Here is a 26,065-nt window from a genome sequence, read left to right on the forward strand (position 1 = left end):
CTCATTTGTAATAACTAGTATATGTCTGAGTCAAGCAGAAATGGTCAGATAAGTTGATGTTAGGTAAAATGAACCCTAAGATAAGTATTCAAATGTTTTTTTTTCTTTCATGGGATTGTTTCTAACACATTTATAAGATTATTTCTTTGTTGCTTTGTATGTCCCTCCCCCATGGTATAACCCCTGTTTTCACTGTATTTGATGTTGGTATAATTTGTGGAGGGGGAAGGGAAAAAACAAATTGTTTAAATAGGGATACATGTGGACCCATTGCAACAATGAGATGTACAAGTTGTTATGTCGAAAAAGAACTTTACAACTTTGGTGGGGAGGGAGGGAGGAGGATTATGTGGGGAGGAAGAGGAAGAGGAGGATTGGGTGGGGGTGGGGAGAGGATGGGAAGGGATGGGAAGGGGAAACAAAGGAGGAGGCTACAATGCTTGATAAGAAATGTACTCATTATCTTGCCCATGTAATTGTAACTTCTCTGTATAGTATTTTCACAATAAAAAAAATGACCAAATTTTAGGCAATGGCTTAAAGCAGTATAGATTGAATTTGCTAATCATGAGTAGAATGTTTGCCTAGAGACCTCTAACCTTCATTGGATGTTTGATCATTGGTTTTTAGCTACTTCTCCAGAAAAATCACCAACATTTCTCAAAAGCCCTTTAAAAAAACACATTGGCCGATCAATGAATTAGCAGTATTCTTTACTCAGCATTCAGAGAGGAACAGAAGGAGATAGAAATGTCAGTTAGATGGGCAAACAATAACTTGGTGTTACAGTGTTGCTGTGTCGCTCCTTTTGCGTGCCTTTGTGACCAGCTCAGTCACTTTGACCCATGATAGTTCTGTGGACAACATCACTCTTGTTCTGGCAAGTTTGCTGCTATCCAGAAACAGAAAGAAAATTGAAGGTAATAGAAGAGATGAGAAATAGTGGTTCCTTTGACATTCCAGCTTTGGTCTGAATTTTCTTGGTAATTTATTTGGCTGAGCATTTTGCAGCTAGTCAAGACTAAAATTATGTCCCAGCTTCTTCGCATCCATCTTCAGGAACACTTGAAGGAAAACTTTAGCCTCTGCTTTGATCAAAAAGTGATTTTTGTTGCCATGATATGTTACACTCTTACAGGGCAATTATTCTAGATGAAGTAAAGACTATTCAACGTTTGAATGGTAACTAAGAAAGGAGTTAATTGGTACAACAGTAACTTTGTGGACAAATAAATCTGATGGTCATTTAAAAGTAGCCATGTGCACCAAGTTTCTCTTTCTTATTGGCTCCTTGCCTAGTATACTGTTTTAATGTATGACCATTCTTTACTTTGCAGTTATTTTCATGTCTTTTGTATAACCAAAGTACAACTGCTGCATTTTCTGGTTTACAATATGTAAGAGAAATAATCTCTCCCTTTAAAAGCAATCTTTACCCAGAATGACAAGTGAGCATATGTATAGTTTTATGAATTTCTTCTAAGAAAAAAACACACATCAGAGAAATAGAACACTGACAGCATTTCAGAGAGGTAACATAGTATAACTGTATCATTGAAATGTAGCCATCCACCCTTGGAAACCTGGAATGGTGGTACAGATAGTGGAATAAAGGTACCAGTAACTATGACCCAAGTTTCCTGTCTAGTAAAGAGGTCAGATCTGGTCAGTACCGTATTGGCCACATGGAGGAGAAAGAGAACTACAAACCCCAAGATAAGGACTCAAATGTTTTTTCTTTCTTGCTATTGTTTCTAACATATTTTATTTTTATTTTTTTATTGTGAAAATACCATACAGAGGGGTTACAATTACATGGGCAAGGTAATGAGTACATTTCTTATCAAGCGTTGTCACCTCCTCCTTTGTTTCTCCTTCCCATCCCTCCATCCCTTCCTATCTCTCCCCCTTCCCCTCCTCCCCTCCTCCCCACCAAAGTTGTAAAGCTTGTTTTTCGACATAACAACTTGTACATCTCGTTGTTGCAATGGGTCCACCTGTATCCCTATTTAAACGATTTGTTTTTTCCCTTCCCCTCCACAAAGTATACCAACATCAAATTCAGTGAAAACAGGGGTTATACTGTGGGGGAGGGACATACAAAGCAACAAAGAAATCATCTTATAAATATGTTAGAAACAGTCACATGAAAGAAAAAACATTTGAATCCTTATCTTGGGGTTCATTTCACCTAACATCAACTTATCTGACCATTCTGATTTCTTTGTTGCTCTGTATGTCCCTCCCCCACGGTATAACCCCTGTTTTCACTGTATTTGATGTTGGTATAATTTGGGGAGGGAAAGGGAAAAAACAAATTGTTTAAACAGCGATACAGGTGGACCCACGGCAACAATGAGATGTACAAGATTTATGTTGAAAATGAACTTTACAACTTTGGCGGGGAGGGGGGTGCAGGGATGGTAGGGGAAACAAAGGAGGAGGCACAATTAAAAAAATAACAAAAAAGAAAATGGAAATACTGCCCAAAGCAATCTACAAATTCAATGACATACTCATCAAAATCCCAACATCCTTCTTCTTCTTTTTTTTTTTTTTTTTTGTCAGTCGTGGGCCTGAACTCTGGGCCTGGGCGCTGTCCCTCAGCTCCTCAGCTCAAGGCTAGTGCTCTACCACTTGAGCCACAGCGCCACTCCAGGCTTTTTCTGCTTATGTAGCACAGGGCTTCATGCATGCAAGGCAAGCACTCTACCACTAAGCCACCTTCCCAGCCCCCAACATTATTCTTCAACGAGATAGAGCAAACAATCCAAACATTGTATGGAACCACAAAATACCTCGAATGGCAAAAGAAATCCTTACCAGGGAAAGTAGTGCTGGAGGTATAACAATACCAAACTTCAAAGTCTACAACAGAATTTTAGTAGTAAAGAGCTTGACAGTTGGTCAGTTAAAGAACTTGACATCCATTCATGCATGCCTGAAAACCCTGAGCAGGTATATTATTTCTCTAGGATTTGCTTTTGATTATTAGATACAACCCTTCTCTGGGTTTCAGCATAATTTCCCCCCTCTTGAGGCTCCTTTGGAGCAAGAATGGTAGTAAAAAAGCTGCCATAGATTTAGTTTGTTTAGACTGAGAACTAATGGGTTAGCTCCTCAAATCCTCAATCCTCAGGAGTACCTGCATTACCAAGACTTAATGATGAACATTGGCACACATGGTGAATCATCTTTATTTTAAAGTATCTTGTTACATTTTGAGCCATCTGAGTGGTCTTCCCAGCTGAGAAGTTTGGGGACGGGAGATGAGAAACCTCTCAACTGTTTTCTGATGGATAAGAGACCTTGGGCAGACCTTTGCTTTTCTGGTGGATCAAGCGACCTTGGGTTGATCTTTGCTCTCATGAAGACTCAGTTTTTGCTATCTCAGAAGTGGAAGTGGTGAGGGTAATTTCTGGTTCTAGCCTGATAATAAATAATAAATGCTTTAATCTTAGAAACTGCTTGCTTCTAGCCATTGGTGTCTTTCTTGGAAGTTTTTCCTATTCAAATGGACTATCTATGACATTATTTGGATGGATTTTTCAAATGCCTTTATGTCAATAAATGTATTTCAAGTTGAAATGAAATTTTATGAGTCATCAGGACTCAGCCTTCTCTAATGCATTGCCTTTGATCTACTTCAATCATTTCTTGAAAGTCTTTCTTAACCCATGAGCATTTCTTCGTCCTTTGGAATCCTTTCTCCATTGCATGCTGAAGGAGATACTTTTATACCATGATAAAAGAGCATTCATTGGGGTGGTTATTTCTGTTCATTTATTTAACTCTACCAATTAACTGTCGACTTTCAGGGAGCACTTTGTAGATACCATTAGGTCGTCGTGGCTAGGCTTATAAAACACTAAGAACTTTGATAATATAAAGTGGTATTTGGGAACTCTATTTAATAGTATTTTGTTTCTTTTTCTTTTTTTCTCTAAGATAATGTAATTAAAGTTTATACTTCCACGCCCTGTTTGTGTGTGTGTATTTGGATTGTATTTTCTACCATAAGCCAGCTCATATATTCAATGACAATTCTTCTGCAAGCACACAATCTTTAGTAGTCATGGAGAATTCCATCTCTACCATTTTCCTTTGAAATATGGAGGAAATGACTCAATCTTTTGACAATGAGTAATTTCTTCGTTCATGAGGGCTGTTCTCAAATGAGCGTCAGATATAAATGATCAACAGATGTTAGTTTTATGTGAAACTTTTCTTTAAAAAGAGTGAAGGTCTTTGAATTCATGCCTGAAATTTTTGAGGGGCCTAGTTATTTTCTGAAGATTAAATGATCACGTTATTTTAGCATAAGAATTTCTTTATCCTTTAATTTCCTTTTAAGAATAATTTGTTTTCCTTTTGAGAGAAAAGCTCTTTGGACAGCTTATGTTTGCCAGTCATTTTGAAAACTTTGTATTGAATTTCCTTTTAAATATATATGTGTTTAAAGTTGGAAAAGAAGGGGAGAACATTTGGCAACAATGTGTTTAGAGATTTGCTAGAAACCTCAAATATTTTGAAACCTAGTGCAACCCATACCTACATTTGCTCATTTATTTTTAGCTCTAGAAAGCCAGTTATTTAATCTCTTAATCAACTTCATAAAGTTTCCATTTTAAAATAAATGAAATGATAATAAATAAAGAGCCAAAAAAAAGTTGAATAGATCCATATAAGGGAGGAAAAGTATAATTGGCTGGCAAAACAAATGTGAGTTTGAATAAAATGGAACTGTCACTTGTCTCCTGTGCTTTTTCAGCTTCAAATAAATTAAGCATTGAAGTAGGAACCAAAAAAGTGCCCATGGTCAAGTTATTCATCTTTGAGTTCTTCCTCCTTGTAGATTATATTCACTTAAGGATTAATGAAGACCCCTGGGGAGGGAGGGATTTAAAATCTGTTGACCTATGACTATCTTTGATGACATAACCATTCCTCTCAAGGTCCAGCCTATTTGATTTCATGGCCATTATTTCTTCCTTACATGGTATGAGAACACACAATTATGTATAATAATTATGAACATGGCCATTATTCCTTACATGGTCTGAGAACATATTATAGTGGAATATAATTATGTATAATAATAGTGGAGTAATTAATTAATTGATTGTTGGTTGGTGGAATCAGTTGGCAGGTAACTACCAAAGAACCTAGTGTGTATCAGACCCTGGTTCAGAACACGCATGATTTTTACACTGAAGTTACTCACAGTGTTGTAGTTGATGGAAACATCAATATTCCTCCCCACTCCCAGCCATGTCTTAAAAACAGCTCTTTGGCAAACCTGTTTGAATCCTCTCCCTTCCCCTTCGCTCTCCCCAAACATAAAAATCAGTGGAGTGAGGGACTACCATTTGTTGACATGTCTTCTGCTAAAAAACAGAACTCAAGATAAGATTCAGTTTCTGCACAATGAGCTCCTTCCCTTGTTCCCATCCTATTGCCACCCCCCCCCCCACACACACAGGACAAACTACTCTAGACCCCTGCTCCACCTGACTTTACTCTCTCTCTCTCTCTGCCTAATAACAGGAGACGTCAATGGTCAGAGAGTGGGCCATTGTCTCTCTACTCTGACTGGAAGACTCCAGGATCCCTCTCACTCTGTTGGTCTGTTGAGTTCTCTTTCTGCCCTTTCTTTATTCTCATGACTCTGTTTACTTGCAGTAGTGTTAAAAAGGAACATTTTAATAAGGAGTATACAGCAATCAACATATCTATTAATTTTTACTATCATTTTAAAAATAATACAAATAGAGCTGCGTGCCAGCGGCTCATGCCTATAGTCCTAGCTACTCAGGAGGCTGATAGTTGAGGACTGTAGTTTGAAGCCAGCCTGGGCAGAAAAGTCCCCATGAGACTCTTACCTCCAGTTAACCACTCAAAAACTGGAAGTGACAGGGTAGCTAAAAGGTAGAGCACTAGCCTTAAGAGGTTCAGAGGTATCATCTAGGCCCTGAGTTCAAGCCCCACAACCAACCCCCTCCCAAAAAAAGCTACAAATAACTAAGTGTATATAAGATGCGCAGTATCTAGATTTTTTAAAAAGCTAACAGAACCTTACTAACATCCCAAATTTCCTCTCAAGTCCCACTCAGTCACCAATAATTTTAACTTCTTCTAACCTTAAAGATTATAGTTTGATCTGGGACATTTATATAAACAGAATCCTATAGCATGTACTCTCTGCATGCACCATCTTTGCTTTATCATTATGTTTGTGAAATTCGTTGCTGTAGAAAGACGTACACGTTTCTGTTAAGTACATACATTAAGGTAAAGTTGATGGCTCCAGGGGTTCTGCTTTGATAGCTACTGAGCATGGACCAGTTTTCCATGGATAAGTACTAGCACATACATGTGGCCATTAGAGATTTCTTGTTCTGCAATAAGTAGTAAACTACAAGCTCCACATGGGCCAACAGTTGTCTCTTTTCCCTTTAGTCACACAAGTGGCTTTGTCACAATTTTGCTTTGTGTTCTTTTCATGTCTGACAACTGAAAGGTGGGCAGCTTTTGTTTATTACCCTTCCTTAGGACGTATCTGTATAGGCTGTGTATGTTTTACCTATTTTCCTTATTCTGTACATGAACCATATTGTCTTTATCTCACCTTTCATTGGGCACCTGATTCCAGTCTGGCTGTTGTGAACAGTGCTGAAATAAACATGGACATGCAGGTGTCTTTTTCTTGTACATTGATTTATACCCCTTTGGGTGCATGTCCAAATCTAGGCATATATTGGTAAAGTCAAAGGTAAGTCTATTTTTAGATTTTTGAGGAGCCTTCAAACTGACTGCCATCGTGGTTGTAGTAGTTCACATTCTTATCATTACTATCTGAGGGTTCATTTTGGCCTGCATTCACACCAGCATTCGTTGGCCTTTGTTTTCTTGGTAGATACCATTCTGATGGGGTGAAATGCAATCCTTGTGTAATTTTCATTTTTGTCTTTATGGCTAAGGGTGTTGGGCATTGCTCTATGTAGTCACTAGACATTTGTACTTCTGAGAACTATCTGTTCAACTCCTTTACTCATTTATTAATGGGATTATTTCTTCTTTTACTATTCAATTTTTGATATCATTGTATAATCTGGATATTAATCCTTTATCTGCTGAATAGCTATAAAAATTTTCTTATTCCATGATTTTTCTCTTGATTCTAGTAGTTGTTTCTTTTGTTGTTTTTATTTCCTGGCCAATTGGAACCCTATAATAAATAAATAATTTCCCATGCCTATAACTTCTGGAAATTTCCATATATATTTTCCTGAAGTATATTTAAAATTACAAGTCTGAATCCAGTTATTTGATCCATTAGGAGTTGGTTTTTCAAAAATGGTAAGAGATAGCAGTAGAACTTCAGTCTTCTGCTGTATAACCAATTTTTACAGAATCATTTGTTGAAGAGGCTGTGTTTTAGCTCCATTGTTGAAAATTATGGATGTAGTATTTGGTTTTGTTTCTGGATCTTCTGTCGTGTTCCATTGGCATTCACATCTGGCTTTTTCTTTGTTTTTTATGAGTACCAGGCACTTTTTGTTACTGTAGCTCTGTATAATTTGAAGTGTCTAGTATTATGATACCTCCTACTTACTGAAAGAGGAAAAGGTATTTTCTCTTTTAACTCAGGACTCCTTTGGATATTTGGGGACTGTTCATGCTTCCATGTGAACTTTTGGGTTGGTTTTCCTATTTCTATAAAACATGACATTGGGACTTCAAAGGGTATTGCATCGAATCTCTAGACGTGTTTGTGGGTTTGTTTGTTTGTTTTTGGCATTTTCACATGTCAACCATGTGTGTGAGAATTCTTTCCATCCTCTGATGTCTTCTTCAGTTTCTTTCCCTTAGGTCCTATAGTTTTCATTGTTCCTTTCACTTTCTTGGTTAATACTTAATTATCGTATTGATATTTTTGAGGGTATATTGAATGTAATTATTTTTTTGATTTTCTTTCTCAGCTTGTTCATTTTTGCTCTGTAGGAAAGTTACTGGTTTTCACATGTTGACTTATCATCCTTCTACATTTTCAAAGGAAGTTATTAGATCTAGAAATATTTTGGTAGAATCTGTAGGATCTGAAGAGTCCAGAATCATATCACCTGCAAATAGGGACAATTTGATTTTTTTCTTTCCCTATTCAAATCCTTGTTTATTTATTTCTTTTGCCTTATTGCTCTGGCTGGGAATTATACTGAATAAGAGTGGGGATAGTGGGCAACCTGTGTCCACCCTGACCTTCCATAGTGAAGTACTTGCGCCTCACAAATCCCTATACTGCAATTCTGGCTTGTGGGATGTGCAGGCTTTGCCCACTAATAGGATTGGAAATCTTTCTCTAGGTCCATTTATTTTACATCCTCTTTCTCTCCTGAGAGTCTAAAATTGGCTTGGAACTTCCTCCCACTGGGTTTGTTTCTCTGTAAGTACAGAGAAATGTGGTTGCTTCATGGTTCTTGGTTCTCTTTCTCCCTGTTTCTCTCCACAATCTAGTTTCTTCTTGATCATCAGATTCTTTTCAACTCAGGGAATGATGAAAAGCAGCTGCTTTTAATCCTCAGATATAAATCTTTCACATATTGCATATAGTGCTATTTATTTTATTGGTATTACAAATGATGCATAACTTCATCTTTTTGTTTGTTGCTAGTATTTCAAGAATAATATTATTTTCGTATCCAAGAGCTTGCTAACTTTGCCTATTAATTCTAGTTAATCTAATTAAAGTGATAGTTATACAAGGATGGTTTGTGTTACTCCAAGAATTTAAAGAAGCAGTAAAAAGTGGTCATTTTTTAAAGAGTATATGCTTTCAGTTTGTGTGTGTGTTTGTGTGTGTGAGAGAGAGAAAGAGAGACAGAGACACAGAAAGAGAGAGAGAGAGAGAGAGAGAGAGAGAGAGAGAGAGAGCTTCCTGTTCCAGGGCCTGAACTCAGGACATAACACTTTGGCTTGGCTTTATCTGCTCATGACTAGTATTCTACCACTAATCAATACCTCTAGTCCAGTCTTCTTTTTGGTTATTGATAATTAGAGGTAGAATATTGAGGCCTTTTCTACTTAGGCTGGCTTTGAACTATCATCCTCAGATCTAGGTGCAAGCCACTAGCATCTGCTACTGGCTAAGAGTATGTATTTTTTTTTTAAAGGAAGACCATGTGATTTAAAAGCAAGCAAAAGCCTGTGTTTTAACTCTGGCTTTTCTGAGCTAGACAAGGTACTGAGTTTTGTCATCTGAAGAACAGAGTTAACAACAGTACTTACCCATAGTTGTTATTATGCTATAGTAAAATAACTGATTTTATGTGTTCAGCACAGGATTTGGCAAGTTGAACTTTCCCATCAGTTAATGTAGGCTATTCACTGTAATGATTAAAGGTGACTTGACATGAAATGATTTTAAGAAACCCATACCCACCTAGTGCCATATTGTTTTTTTTAAAAGTGTATTTAACACCATGTTTTAAAGAAGTCAAGTCTAAATGGAAAGGGTCAAATGCTTTCAAGCTAGGCAAATTCTTCACATTTTAAGATAAGGTCAGCAGTGGGGAAGAGGAAGAGAATTACTAACTTGCCATCTTTATTTCATGCCTTTGGAGTCTGGAGAGGAGAGGAGAGAAGAAGAGTTGATAAGAGGAGGAGGGAGCAGACTGGAGGATATAGGAGCAGAGGAGAGGGGAAGGAAGGGAAGGAGAAGGAAAAGGAGAAAGAGGAGGGAAGGGAAGGGCAGAAGGAAGATTTTTAATTTGACTTTTCCTATTTCTGTGGATGTCAGTACTTGTTTTACCATGGTCCTGTTTCCTGTAGTACAGGACTAAGGCTTCTTGGCTTTTAATGACCTCCTTATTAATTTTTTTAAATTTTTTTTAAATTTTATTTGAGAACATACTGTACAGAGGGGTTACAATTACATGGGCAGGATAATGCATACATTTCTTACCAAGCATTGCAGCCTCCTCCTTTGTTTACCCTTCACCTCCCTTCCCAGCCTCCCCCCTCCCCCCCCAATCCTTCCCCCCCTTCCCCCCCACCGACATTGTAAAGCTCGTTTTTGACATGACATTTTGTACTTCTCATTGTTGCAACAGGTCCACCTGAATCTTTAAACGACTTGTTTGTCCCCGTCTCCTCCACATGTTATACTGACATCAAATATAGTGAAAGCGGGGGTTACACTGTGGGGGAGGGACATACAAAGCAACAAAGAAATAATTTTATAAATGCGTTAGAAACACATGCATGAAAGAAAAAAAAACATTAAAATACATATTTAAGGGTTCGTTTTCCTAACATCACATTATCTGACCTTTTCTGCTTGACTCATACATATACTAGATATTGCAAATAAGGGAAACCATGGGACCTATGTTTCTTTGGGCCTGGCTTACTTCACTTAATATAATTTTTTCCAAGCCTTTCCATTTCCTAACAAATGGGGAAATGTCATTCTTTCTGATGGAGGCATAGAATTCCATTGTGTATATATACCACATTTTCTTGATCCATTCATATACTGAGGGGCATCTGGGTTGGTTCCATATCTTAGCTATGGTAAATAATGCTGCAATAAACATAGTTGTGCTGGTAGCTTTAGTGTGGTCTTGTTTGTAAACATTTGGGTAAATGCCCAAAAGTGGGATTGCTGGGTCATAGGGGAGTTCTATGTGAAGTCTTTTGAGGAACCTCCATACTGCTTTCCAAAGTGGTTGAACAAGTTTACATTCCCACCAACAATGAAGTAAGGTTCCTTTCTGTCCACATCCCCTCCAGCATCTGTTGTTGTTAGAGTTCTTGATTTTTGCCGTTCTAACTGGAGTGAGGTGATATCTCAATGTTGTTTTGATTTGCATTTCTTTTATGGCTAAGGATGTTGAACATTTCTTCATGTGTCTATTGGCCATCCTTCTTTCTTCTTCAGAGAAGTTTCTCTTTAAGTCTTTCGCCCACTTATTTATTGGGCAGCTGTTTCTTTGAGGATTTGTTGTTGGGGGATTTAATTTTTTGAGTTCCAAGTATATTTTAGATATGAGACCCTTGTCCGTTGTATGGCTAGTGAAGATCTTCTCCCAATCCGTGGGCTTTCTATTGATCTTGCTAGCTATGTCATTTGCCCTGCAGAAGCTCTGCAACTTTATGCAATCCCATTTGTCCAACCTTTCTTTGATTTGTTGTGTTTCTGATCTCTATTCAGAAAATTTCAGCCTGAGCCAAGGAGACCTAGGGTTTCTCCTATTCCATCCTGTAATGTTTTCAGAGTGTCTGCTTTGACTTCAAGGTCTTTGATCCATTTGGAGTTGATTCTGGTGCAGGGTGAAATATAAGGATCTAGCTTTAGTTTTCTACATGTAGTTAACCAATTTTGCCAGCACCAGTTACTGAAGAGGCTATCTTTCTTCCATTCTATTGTTTTAGCTCCCTTATCGAAGATTAGATGGCTATAGGTCTGTAGGTTCATTTCTGGGTTTTCAATTCTATTCCCTTGGTCCTGAGGTCTGTTCTTATGCCAATACCAAGCTGTTTTGATTACTATGGCTTTATAGTAGAGTTTGAAGTTTGGTATTGATATTCCTCCAGCAGTGTTCTTTCCGTTGAGGAGCGTTTTTGCTATTTGGGGTCTTTTATTGTTCCATATGAATTTTTGGATTGCCTCTTCTATTTCCTTGAAGAATGAGGGTGGAATTTTGATAGGTATTGCGTTGAATTTGTAGATAGCCTTGGGAAGTATTGCCATTTTCACGATGTTAATCTTTCCAATCCAGGAGCGTGGGAGGTTTTGCCATTTTTTAAGTTCTGTGTTGATTTCCTTTTTCAAGATTTTAAAGTTTTCATCATAAAGGTCCTTCACTTCTTTAGTTAATTCCTAGGTATTTTATTTTTTGTGGGTCTATTACAAATGGAGTTGCTTTCCTAATTGCAGCCACACTTTTCTCATTGTTGGCATACAGAAAAGCCATTGATTTTTGGGGGTTAATTTTATAACCTGCTACTTTGCCAAAGTTTTGAATCAGCTTGAGTAATTTGGGAGTGGAGTCTATGGGATTCTTTAAATACAAGATCATGAATGACCTCCTTATTTAAAGGGCTGATACTAGACTTCCCAGCAAGACAAGAACCCAGCTTACCTCTCTACTTACTTAACTAGTCCTAGTCATTTTACAAAGGCCTTGGGGTGGGAGAGGAGAAGTTAATATTGTTTTCAAAGACACACACTACATTTTCAACATGAACTGGGGAAACTTTGGGCCAACAGCCCCATGCTAAGATTCCACAGAAGCCCAATAGTTTTTGAATAGTTCCTTAGAAGAATTACTTCCTTTGTGTGTAAAGGAAGTCATTAAATTTAAGAAGTGGGCAGTGGAGAGACGGCCTGATACTGAACTTTACAGCAGGAAGGGACACTGAGCTCAAATGGAAGCTACAACCCTTTCAAGAATCTACACTCATCACGTTTGATTGGTAAGGGAAGTGGCTGATGTTTTAAAGACATACACAACCAAAGGAAAGTTTCTGAGATCAGAGTTATTTGCATTGTCTTTGTACTTTTAAACAAACAAACAAGCAAAGAATGATTTGATCTTGGATGTTTTCACATCCCATGAAATGGTAAATCAATTATAGCACCATCTCCTATGATAAGAAAATTGGTTTTTCTACTGGTTTGTGTTTAGATTACAGATGTGGATATAGCAAATTATTCTAGACTATTTTTTCTTTTGTGTGGAGAGTAATTATGCTCCCAATGAATGTCTCTTTACAATTACTTAAGACTGATTAGAAGTAAAACTGCAGAGGAAGGGCATGCTCTCATCGGTCTACAGCATTCAGTGCAATTTTGCTCTTCTCTAAAGCAATTGTCTCTGTCATCTTTCTTTAAGAAGCCTGTTGAAAAAAATGATGTGATAAAGAAGATTGAAGCCTTTTCAGTTGTTTAAATCTGACGCTCTTACATCTGTCTTTCAACGAAATTACAAAGAAAGAATTTCATTACCATCAAACATCATTAAGTCATCCAATGTCAAATTCTGCGTTTTCCAGACATCGATGTGCTAAGACTGAACTTATATTTTTTTAACTTCAGCACCAAGTTTTACCATGTGGTACTGTGACCAAGGTCCTACAAGAACAAAGAAATATATATTTGTTGTCCCTATGATGACCAAAGTCACCATGGAGATTCTGAAGCCTAGTATAGGAAAACAGCTGACCCCCATCGGGCTTCTTGTCAGACAGCTTGAAGTGGGAAACTCATGGACCTGAGGGTCAGACTGTGAGTGGTATAGACGAAGCCAGAACACATTTGTCTTGTTTTCTAATAACACACACCATCTGGAAAAGCCCTTCCTCACCTGAAAGCTCTACTTTCATTCTCATGTGATATTTTACAGTATATATGTGTTCAGAAACATACATATACTTAGCACTTCTGCACATCTGTATGCACATATATATGCACTCTGTAAGTTAACTTGTTAAGGGGAAAAAAGAATATGCCTTCATCTCCTGTGTGCATTTATTCTCGGCTCTGTGTTTTTAAGCAATGCTTGAAACATCAGATAATAACAAGTCTAGAGTAAAGAAGTCAATCTCTCTTTACATGTCTAGAACTTTTTATAAAATTATAAGTTGACGGTAAATGTTGCTGAAATTTGTTTAACTCATGATATAAATTAAACTCTATTTGCATAATCTTGTTCATTAAACATGTCTCAAATGAGCACACATTTACTTACCTCAATTTCTAGATTATGAAACAGATGATCAGAAAATAGGAGTTCTTGTGCAAAGTAATACGGCCCAGGAATTGTAGTGAGAATCCATACCCACAATGCATTTTCATAATGCATCTGTCATACTAGACCTACACAAATAGTCAACAATAAAGAAGTAATTTTGCTCCTTGATCCTACCAAAAAGGATCCAGGTGTCCAAAGGGAGTAAGAACAAACTAGGAACTGGGAAAACTTATGCTTATTTCTATGCCCTTCCAAATCATTTCTTTACCTTTATTGCCTTTATTTTTTAATTTACCTTTATTTTCATGAAGATATTTAATGTAAATTGCATTTTAAACCTGTAATTAATATGGAACAAACCAAGTCAAAACTTTGTCTTTTTCTTTCATTCTTCTTATTTCTAAAAATGTTCTTTGGGTTTAATCAGAGGGAGGATGGAGGATTGATTTCAAGAGCTCCTTAGCAGGGTTCTGGGGGTAGTTGAGCCAGCTAATTCCCAGCATGGGCCCTGAGTCTGATGATGACTTTAAGAATGAGAATGACAGCTGCCTCTTTGCCTAGATTTTTTGATGAAGCAACAAGAAGAGGCAGAGTTGTGTGGTAAGGTTGTTCATAGCAGCGCTTCCTTGGGAATTGTGAAGAACCTGAGAAACTTATCCTATGGTCTTCAGGCTTTTTATAATCAGTGAAGTTCATTTTTTGTAAGGCTCACCCGACTTTCACAGTTAAGAAACAGAATAATTACTGTTGTATTGATCAGATACCTCTTCCAATGTAAGTGATTGAAAACATGTTCTAAACTGGTTATGCAAAACATGGCACATTTTGGTGACACCTTCAATGCAGAGCTCTCTCAGGCCCTGCCAGGATGAGACAAATCGATTGTCTCCTGGCACCAAGATCAATTTCATTCTACCCTTTGCCTTTTCCTTCTCTTAGCTCTGTTCTCAGACTTTTTAAATTCCCTAATGATAAGATGGCATTTGCTGCTCATGTTCACTTGCCACAGAGACAAGAGTCTATTTTCCTAGTAGTTGAATCAAAGTCTTAGAACTAAGTCTCATTGCTCCATGTGTTGATGATCTGAACCAGTCTCTATGACCAAGTTTCACTTTCAAGAAAAGACCAATCACACCCGACAGCTGGGATATCAGAACATTATTTGAAGGGCAGTTAGAGTACTAGACAGGAACTGATGGATCTTTCACTGCTAGTATGGACTCAGGAAAAGATAATTTGCCTCTTTAGGACTAATTTCTGTGCCCTGTGAAATGGGGGATTCGATTAGGTTTGTTCCAGGTATTACACAACAGTTGGTAGTTTGTGAAATGTTCTGTTATTTGAGAGGCAAAGAATTCCCATTCTAAGCCAGTCTATGATTTAGGGAAGGGAAGGGGAATACCAAAATGGTGAAACAAGGACAAAGGTTGACCCAATGCAACAGTAATGAACTTTTGGAGGTGGGGGGGTGGGGAGAAGAGTAAGGGGGAGATATAGTGGGAGAAAATGGAGTGGGTAACATTGCTCTACAAGAAATGTACTCATTACCTTACTTATGTAACTGTAACCCCTCTGAACAGCACCTTTACAACAAAATAAAATAAAATTTAAACAAACAAACAAAATAGAAACATCAAAACAAGCTGGAGTTCAATTTAAACACACCAAAGGAAATGAGGAAACACTGCATTTTTTATTAGAGCTAAGAGCTAATAGTACATTTTTCAAACTCATATTCTAATCAAATCTGGTTACAATGAGGCATTTGAATGACTGTTTTTTGCAGGCAACCAGATAATGGCAAGTTACCTTTATTCACTTGGCAATGATTCTCAAACAATGTAGAATGTGGAGGGGGGGGGGGGGGGGGGAAGGGGTAGACAACCAGGAAGCTGATGTTAAAAAAAAAGTCATTCTAGTATGCAGCCCTAGAGATCTTATCCTAAAGTCTAAGACCCAGGATTCTGTGTTTTAATAAGCCCTCTTGTGACTCTGATAGAGGAGGGTCAAAGGTCAGTCTGAGACACTTCCAAAGGCCCTAGTAGTGTTGCTCTGTATGCAGATGGTACCCATTGCCTGCTCTCAGGGGGTTGTTGAAAAGAGCATGTTCTCCGCTTCTAATCCAATGCTTCCATCTTTTATGTATGTTGTAACCAGATTTGCTGGCTCAGGACTAAATTCCTTAGGAGCCCTGCTCTATTCTTGCCAAAGGGAGCTACTTAGTCAGTGTTTCCTGCTCCTGTATCCATAGCCTCCTCCCCGTGGGCTCTGGGTCTTTCTTTTTTAATAACAGTTGCCTTATTTTTAAAGTATTACATATGATAATATATTTGATATTGGTTTTAACGCAGACTTTCCCTCTGCTTTGTTCCTTCTCCTTCCCTCTCAGTTATTCACTTTGCAAACATTTAATTTAGGATTTTCTTTTCTGGTTAATTTTTCAAATATTTTATTACCTTTTTAGTATATTTTTTTATTATAAAGTTACTGTACAGAAGGGTTAGAGTTACCTAGTAAGGTAATGAGTACATTTTCTATGGAGCATTGTTACCCCCTCCTTTGTTTTTCCCCTACCATCCCTTCTCTCCCCACCTCCCTAACTCCTCCCTCCCCGCCCCCCCCAAGCTGTACAGTTAATTTTCAACATAGTATCTTGTACACCTCATTGTTACAATGAGTCAACTTGTATACTTGTTTTAGCATTTTGTTATTTTCCTTCCCCTCCCCAAATTAGAAAAATGTATATACTAGATGCAGGACACTGGAATCAAATACAGTGACAACAGGGGTTATGCCATGGGGGAAGAACATACAAAAGAAACAAAAAAAACTCACACAGTATATTATAAGTACATTAAAAACAACAGCCACAAGGATAAAACCTCTTGTGTCCCTATCTTAGGGTCCATTTTGCTTAGCATCATCTCATATGGTCATATGTACATAGCTTTTGACCTTTTCTGCCTGTCCTAGAAGATGCACAAAGCAGTTACTATCCAACAAAGCAGTTTATGAACACAGTCTGTCTTGATCAATGTCACCCCTTTCTCTTCCAACCCACCTCATCTCTCACTTTTTTTGTAGGATATATATTGAAGTTTTGTCATTGAAAAAAAAACAGTCATCCTTTTAACATTTCCACCCACCCCTTACCTTATTTTTTTGTCAGTTGTGGGGCCTGAACTCTAGGTCTGGGCACTGTCCCTTAGCTCTTCAGCTTAAGGCTAGCACTCTACCACTTGAGCCACAGCACCACTTCTTGCTTTTTCTGCTTATGTGGTGCTGAGGAATCGAACCCAGGACCTAGTACAAACAAGGAGCCACCTTCCCTGCACTCATTCCCTTATTTTTTTAAATTTTGTTTGTGCTGGCACTAGGACTTGCATTCAGGACCTTGTACTATTGCTTGGCTTTTTCACTCAATGCTAGTGCTCTGCTACTTGAGCTATCCCTCCATTCCTGGTTTTTTGCTGGTTAATTGGAGATAAGAGTCTCAAGGATGTATCTTCCTGGGCTTGCTTTAAACCTGATCCTCAGATCTCAAACTCCTGAATACCTAGGATTACAAGTGTGAGCCAGCTCAGTGATGGACATAGGTAGATATAATGATGGGTAGATAGCCATTGACCATTTCCCATCTTCGGAAAAGACAATCACGAAATTCCAGCATTGCAAAAAATAAAATAAACCAAACCATCTAATTACAATTATGGAAATGTTATGAAGAAAAATATATAGTGTGTTCTAAAGCAGGTACTGGGCAGGGAATGTGGCTTAGTGGTACAGTGCTTGTCTTGCACGGATGAGACCCTGGGTTTGATTCCTTGGTACCTCATAAAAATAAAAAAGAAGAAGAAGAAGAAAAAAAGGAAGTAGAACTGGGTGCTGGTGTCTTATGCCTGTAATCTTAGCTACTCAGGAGGCTGAGCTCTGAAGATTGCCTGGGCAGAAAAGTCCCAGTGAGACTCACTTCAATAAACCACTCAGAAACCAGAAGTGGCACTGTAGCTCAAGTAGTAGAGCACAAAGAGGCTCAGGAAGAGCACTCAGGCCCTGAGTTCAAGCCCTACAACAGACCAAAAGAAAAGCATGTACTATAGGAGAATGCATGCAAATACTCCCACACAATTAGATTTCTTCTTCCTCTTCTTCAGTTTCTGTAGTCTTATGTAAAAAATAGATTCTTTTAGCTTAGACTCTGCATAATGCTCAGTTTGGCAGTTGATCAAGAATACCGTTAGCTGCATGGGGTTGTCCCACATCTTAAAATAGTCTTCAATGTTTTAGGAAGATGTTTTCAATGGTGACATATTTCTCCTACCTAATTTAACAGGAATAATTTGGTTCTGTAAAGAAAAAGACAATAGCTTTGAGGGAGGTTGAAATCTATAGGAGAGCGCATATGTACTGTTTGATCAACCTACGAAAGAACATGAGTTATCCACTGTGGGATCCACCTCTTCCCTGCACAGCAAGAGCGTGCAAAAAGGCAGGTGGAGGGCGCATGCTGCTTCACGCTGAGTGAACGCTGCAGAGGGGTTCTTGCTGTTCTTCCTGTCAAATGGCACCGTTCTCAGTCTTCATGATTCATGATAAAGGCTTCTGGAGTTTAGCCCCCCCCCCCAGCCCCCTCCCCACTAACCTGCAAAAAGTCTGAGCCACACCTCCTTCCACCCCTGTTGTTTTCATGGAGTGACTTACCAACTGGGATCATTACAATGAGGAGGAGGAGGAGGAGGTGGAAGAAGAGGAGGAGGAGGAAAAAGATATAATCTGGGCCTGGGAAGGTGGCTCAGTGGTAGAGTGCTTACCTTGCAACCATGAGGCCTTGGGTTTGATTCCTTAGCACCACATAAGCCAAAAAAGCCGGAAGTGGCATTGTGGCTCAAGTGGTAGAGCACTAACCTTGAGGTGAAGAGCTGAGGGACAGCGCCCAGGCCCAGAGTTCAGGCTCCACGAGAAACAAAAAAAATAAACAAAAAAAGAATATATAATCTTTCATGCCTCAATGCTTACTTTCATGAACTGTCTCACTTTGTTTTTAGATTCTAATTGTTTGGATGGAGTGACTTAGGACCTGGAATCTTTGCAATTATATAGCCATAATAGTGATCATATCAATAATAATAATGATAATGAAATTATAATCTATCATGCCTCAATAGTTCATTTCATGAACTGCCTCACTTTGTCTTTGATTAATTGTTTGGATGGAGTGAATTCAGTGCCTGGAACCTTTGCAATTATATAGTAGTAATAATAATGTAACTATAAGTGATAATAATAATAATAACTATTATGCCTGAATACTTGCGCTCATGAACTGTCTCACTTGGCCTTGGACTCCACTCATGGCACACAGGTGTCTCTCTATGCAGAGTAGTATAGCTCAAGCTGGAATTCGGAGAGAATTTGCCAACCACTGGTGCCTGTAGCCTTCTCCAGAGCAGTGGCTCTCCCTTGGCAGCTGAGTGGCTGCCAGATTCCAAGTGAGGGCGTGTTGATCTCCAAGCATTCTGTGAGGCCACAATCAAAGCTGTCAGTAGTGAAGAACTCTTTCATCTTCCTCTCCCTCAACTCTTATACACTCAGCGCCGAATACACAACCAACAAAAGGCAGAAGCCCTGGAACCATTTTCAGATTTTCAGATCTGAATTGTCTAAAACATGGTATGCGTTCATGATTTAAACTTTAGCAGTAGGGATGAAAATTAGCTATAATAACTTTTTCCCCTATCTACCAAGTTTATTCCCTCCTCCCTCTATAGGAGATTTAGATCTTACAGACTTGAGGTAGGTAACTACACAAATTCCTGATTTGGATGGGAAATGCCTGAACAATCGCTAGTGCTCATACATCAGCTCTAACAGTAAGATAACCCCATATATTCTATAGTTCTAAAGCTTTTTAAAGATCAATTTCTGTGCGCCAGCCAGGCCCTGGTGGCTCACACCTGTAATCCTAGCTACTCAGGAGGCTGAGATCTGAGGATCACGGTTCAAAGCCAGCCCGGGCAGGAAAGTCCGTGAGACTCTTATCTCCAATAAACCACTAGAAAACTGGAAGTGGTTCAAGTGGTAGAGCGCTCGCCTTGAGCTGAAGAGCCCAGGGATAGCGCCCAAGCCCAGAGTTCAAGCCCCACAACGGACCAAAAAAAAAAATCTGTGTGCCAGAAATGACAGCAAACCAACGAATATGTCTTATACCAAATCATCTATTAATTAGAAAGTTTTAAGTACTTGCAAGTCTGTCAGGTATGGCTAGATCAGGAGTGCAGATTCCAAATTCAGTGGTTAGTCTTTGTTCTCTCCTATCTTCACTCCTTGTTCACTGCTGTCTCATTACAGGCCATGTGGGGGCCTCTTACACTGCAGGCCAGGCTTGCCTGTCCTTAACAGCTAGAAATGCAGCTGTATGAGTAGCCCCAGGATTTAACTCTTGAGTGAAGTAACAACACCCGCTTTTTAATCAATGACTGTGTTCAAGTAGCTGCAGCATACTCATTGCAGACCTGGATCGCATGATTACCCCTGAAAACGAAATGGACGTGAGGCTAGCCGAACATCCCTGCCTAAATCACATGATCAGACATGCCAGGATATATAGCTACCCCAAGGAAAAACCAGGTTACCACTTGCAAAGGATATTCACAAATGGATGTTGGATAAGTTAAAAGCAGTCAGTATTCATTAGTCATAGAAAATCCAAGGACTCATTCTCGTAGAGTTGTTCACCCACCTCCACCCCCAACTCCCACCATTCTTGCCTTTGCCAAGGAAGCTTGAGTCTCTATGCTTTCCTATAGGACCTGAAGACACGAAGCTTGATCCAACTTAAACTCTTCTTACCTTCTCTGTATCAGACAACTCCATTATTTCCCGAATGCATCCTTCACTTGCATGCCTCCAAGTTCTCGCTCTCAGTCTTCCCACCCTCCTGTCCATCTTGGCTATAGTTCTCTTCAGATTCCTTAGGGCCCAGCCCAATCAGCCCCTTGCCTCTGGTCCAAACAGATTCCATCACTCCCTCCTCTGTTTAGCAAAGCTCTACTGGACAAGTTGTCAAGTTGTATTGTGTTCAACTTCAGTGTAGATAAATTAGTTTCTCCAGCTAATCCAAGCTCCTTTGAGAATCTGAGCTGTGATTTTTACATCTCTATGTATTTAGCTGGTACAGTCATACCAAAATAGCATTCAAAGAGCTTTATTATAGAGGTAACTATTTTTCTTGCTTTCCATTTCCTGGGAATAGTTTCCATAAATATTATTTTATATGATCAGAGGCATCGAGGCATTGTACCTTTCTGGAGGTAATTAATTTTTAGAAAAAAATATAAAAAATCCTTCATAGAATGAGCAAGTGAGCTAGGTGTTTTGCATTAAATATTCCTTTTATGCCTCACAGAATTATATAAGCTAGGTAGCATGTATTATTTTCCCACTTCACAGATGAAGGGCTTAAGGCTCAGAGAAGTCATGTAACTTACCTATGATTACCCAGCTCATAAATGCCAAAGCTAGATTTTGAATGACAATTGTCTTGATTCTAGAGTCTGAATTGTTAACTACTCTTAACATGCAGTGCTTCTTTGTCTAAAATTTTGTTTCTAAATTGAGATAGCAGTGGATGCACTTACAAGATGCCATTTCCCCCACTCTGCCACCCATCCTACCTGCACCAGCAATAAGTCCTGCTTTTCTGGGTATAGAATTATCCAACTCAATAGGTCAAGTGTGGCAGTATCTATGGAACCCGTTTTGCAGGCATATTTATCCCTGACTTGGCAACTGACTGATTCTGGGTCTGCTGATCCATTCATGCTCATGAGAACTTGGGACTCAACTGAAACAGAATGAACAGTTTTTTAAGAAAAGCTCACATTCTGTGGGCTTTCTATTGATCTTGCTATCCATGTCCTTTGCCATGCAGAAGCTCTGCAATTTCATGCTTCACTAGCCATACAACAGACAAGGGTCTCATATCTAAAATATACCTGGAATTCAAAAAATTAAATCACCCAACAACAAATCCTCAAAGAAACAACTGCCTGATAAATAAGTGGGCTAAAGACTTACAGAGAAACTTCTCTGAAGAGGAAAGAAAGATGGCCAATAGACACATGCAGAAATGCTTAACCTCCCTAGCCATAAAAGAAATGCAAATCAAAACAACATTGAGATACAACCTCACCCCAGTTAGAATGGCTATAATCAAGAACTCTAATAACAATAGATGCTGGAGGGGATGTGGACAGAAGGGAACCTTACTACATTGTTGGTGGGAGTGTACACTTGTTCAACCACTTTGGAAAGCAGTATGGAGGTTCCTCAAAAGACTCCACATAGAGCTCCCCTATGACCCAGCAATCCCTCTTTTGGGCATTTACCCAAATGATCACAAACAAGACCATACTAAAGCTACCAGCACAGCTATGTTTATCGCAGCATTGTTTACCATAGCTAACATATAGAAGCAACCCAGATGCCCCTCAGTAGATGACTGGATCAAGAAAATGTGGTATATATACACAATGGAATTCTATGCCTCCATCAGAAAGAATGACATTACCCCATTTGTTAGGAAATGGAAAGACTTGGAAAAAATTATATTAAGTGAAGTAAGCCAGGCCCAAAGATACATAGGTCCCATGATTTCCTTTATTTGCAATAGCTATTATATGTCTGAGACAAGCAGAAATGGTCAGATAAATTGATGTTAGGCGAAATGAACCCCAAGATAAGGACTCAAATGTTTTTTTTCTTTCTTGCTATTGTTTCTAACATATTTATAAGATATTTCTTTGTTGCTTTGTATGTCCTTCCCCCATGGTATAACCCGTTTTCACTGTATTTGATGTTGGTATAATTTGTGGAGGGGAAGGGAATAGGGATACAGGTGGACGCATTGCAACAATGAGATGTACAAGATGTTATGTCGAAAATGAAATTTATAACTTTGGTGACGGGGAGGGGCGGGGGGAGGGGGGGAGAAGGGGACGGGGGAGTGGGGGAAGGGAGATGGGAAGGGATGGGAAGGGGAAACAAAGGAGGAGGCGAAATGCACTCATTACCTTGCCCATGTAATTGTAACCCCTCTGTATGGTATTTTCACAATTAAAAAAATATTTAAAAATGCATAAAAGAAAAACTCACATTCAAGTTGACAATGTTTTCAATTTGTGCATAGAGATTTTAATTACCTTCTAGAAACAATGAAGTTTTACTTTCATCCAGTAGGTGGCACTAGACTTCCCCCTCGTTAGCTGTGGCTGTAATAAGGATTATTCTGTTAAGCAACTGAGGAACAGGATTCATATACACAGCTTCCTGTGGGCTAATGCATTCTACATAAAGCAAGGTTCTTCCGCAAGAAAAAAACCTAGCCTTTTTTCAGCCCTAGAGCAGGTCATATTGATCAAATACTGAAACTTAGGTGCACTGACAGAATTGGCAACCAGACCCAAGGATGGCAGTCTTCAAAGCTATCTACCTAGCTGCTAGCTTTTTGCCCCTGAGCATGGCTTAGTGCTGATGGTGATGGCATGGGAGGGCGGGGTGAATAGACAGATTCATTGCAAGTCATTAGGAAGAAAATTTTCGCCCTGTGGGTTGGAGAGGTAGATTGGGCTGGGAAATGTTGTGTTCTCTGTATTAGGAACACCAGCCAGCCATTCTACCTACACTTTTTTAATTTTTTCTAAAAATCCAAATCATTCTAGAGGCTGAAAATGATACAGAGGCAGAAGTAGCAGACTTTTTGTATTCCTGAAGCCTGTCAACCACAAGCAAAGATCTAATACTCGTAGATCCAGCCAGTGCTCATGGGGCACCTACTTAGGAAACAGGAACAGAGTCTTGATACACAGAGATGGTTTCTTCCCTGATGGAGCTAACAGGCCAGAAGAGAAAACCAACATTAAATAAATAATGATAAGGTACTAGTATGATAAATATTATGGTAACAGCATAAGAAATACTGTAGGAATACACAGAAAAGATCTGGAGGAAGATTGTTCCTTGAACTGAGAACTGTCTGTCTGCTCCAGTTTAAAGGCCAATAATTGGGGGGTAAGAATTGACAGGAAGGAAATCAAGTGGATTCAGAGCTGGCCTTGAGAAGATGGAGGCTATACTACTCCAGAGCTCAAGTCCACCAAAGGTCTTTTGTAATGATGGAAAGGAGGTACATGGAACAGAGGGCAGGAAGGGCATTGCTGAACCGGGTCCTCTTTATCCCAGGCCTGGGTCTCCTTTGTCCCCACTCTCACCACCAGAGCATCACAACTGACCTTCATTTCCTGGGCCCAGCCTGAATCTTCTGTCAACAAACACATTACTTTTTCTCAAGTTAAACCTCCTAGCAATATGCTTCCTGGTAGTGATTGTACAGGTTTAAAGAGTAAGAGATGTCTGTTCACATTCATATCATCCGAAGGCCACTTAAGAAAGATTATTTAGTAGTTAACTTATTAACCATTTAGGTGCAGCTTTTGTTTGGAACTTAGATGGCTGGGTGAAAAGATGGAGTAACAAAAGTAGCTCTGCCACAGGCAGCTCCCAAAGGATTCGTTGCTACGATAGGATGAGTTGCGCAAGGCCTTGCAGGAAATGTGGTTAAAGAGGAGAGCCAGTGTTGATTTGAGCAGAGATGGAGGAGACAAAGAAACACACTCATGTTGGCAAAATGAAGGGTCTATATCCTTCTCTGCCCAGAAGCAGAGAGAATTAGGAATTTGGAAGAACTAGAAGAAAATCTGTGGAACTGAGTGGGCAAAGAGAAAAGTGGCAGAAGAGAGAGGTAAAATGATAGGCAAGACCAGATGGAATCAGGGCCACTTCCTTAAATTAATACTTGGAGGAATTCCAAATGTATGCAGGAAGAAAGGGAGCCATTGGTAGATCTGAAAGAGAAGAGCATCTGAACATCACAAGCGTATTTGTTTCAGTCAACAATATTTACAGTATGTCTACTACACACTGGTACTGCCCACCAGAAACGAATAGAAATATGAACCTCAAGGAAGATTTGTAAAGGTAATTCTGCTTCAAGAAGAAGGGAGACAGGAAAGATGACCTAGATCCATACCACAAAAATGTAATAAACATCCTGACACAACACAGGATTTGATCTAGGCATGCCAATGAACTTGAGCTACATATATCAATGAATGTGATGCAGTCATCATCACAAGCAACCTACCTTATCTGTCTTGGTGCGTGGTGGTTAGAGCATGTTAGAGAGGAAACGACGGAACTATGGTCAGCTGAGAGATTTGCTCTGACAGATGACAGTGTGGTATGGAGGAAGCAGCTGCTAACAAGCACCTAGGCACTTTGTTGTTTATATTCTCATGTTCATGGTCCCCCTTTATAAATAACTGACTATACCCCATCAAAAGGAACTAGGAGTTTGTGGAGGAATGACTGATCCAGACCTGGGCAGGAAATGTACACTTTATACCAGATAGTAAAAACACAATCAAAGACTAAAGGAGTCACATCAAAAGGATTCAGTTTCTGAGAGTTCACAGTGACAAAAGACAGGATCATTTCAACATCAGAACAAGTAATCAGAGGACGGGCAAGGAGGGACACAACTGTAATCTTAGTTCCTTGGTGAACAGAGATAAGAGGATTACAGTCTGAGGCCAATCCAGAGAGGGGGGAAAAAAGAAAAGAGAGAAAGACTCTATCTCAGACAAGTTGAGCATGGTAGTACAGATCTGTAATCCCAGCTACATTGCAGATGTAGTTAGGAAGCTTGTGGTCTGAAGCAAGACCACATATCCTGAAAACTGGCCATTAAGGAAAATAATTACACAATTATTCTTCCTTTCTTGAGTAGGTAGTATTTCAATGTGACTAAGTAGCCCTTGTTAATGAACCATTGCTTTTCTGAAGAATTCTAGTTAATGACTGGGATAATATTGAAGAAATGACAAAAGCAAAATATTGCCATTTTGTAATTTCTAATAACATAATTGATTTCAGCAAAGATTATCAATGAATAAGTACATTTTTAAATGTGTGGAAAAAAATGTTAATGGAGTAATCAGGCTCCTCCCCTCTAACCCGCCACTCAATCAAGCTACTCTTACAGGAGAAGCAAACAGTTTTTTACCCCTAAAGTAAGGCACAATACATAATGCTAAGCTAGGGATGTAGTGAAGACCATTTGGTTTGATCCCAAGAAATGTAAAAAAAAAAAAGAAAGAAAGTAATAAGAAAAGAAAGAAAAAGAGTGAGGAAGGAAGGAAAGAAGTGAGGGAGGGAGGGAGGAAGGAAGGAAGGAAGGAAGGAAGGAAGGAAGG

Source organism: Dipodomys spectabilis, unplaced genomic scaffold (genome assembly GCF_019054845.1).
Source record: "Dipodomys spectabilis isolate Male_0828 unplaced genomic scaffold, ASM1905484v1 ptg000125l, whole genome shotgun sequence".
Taxonomy (NCBI): domain Eukaryota; kingdom Metazoa; phylum Chordata; class Mammalia; order Rodentia; family Heteromyidae; genus Dipodomys; species Dipodomys spectabilis.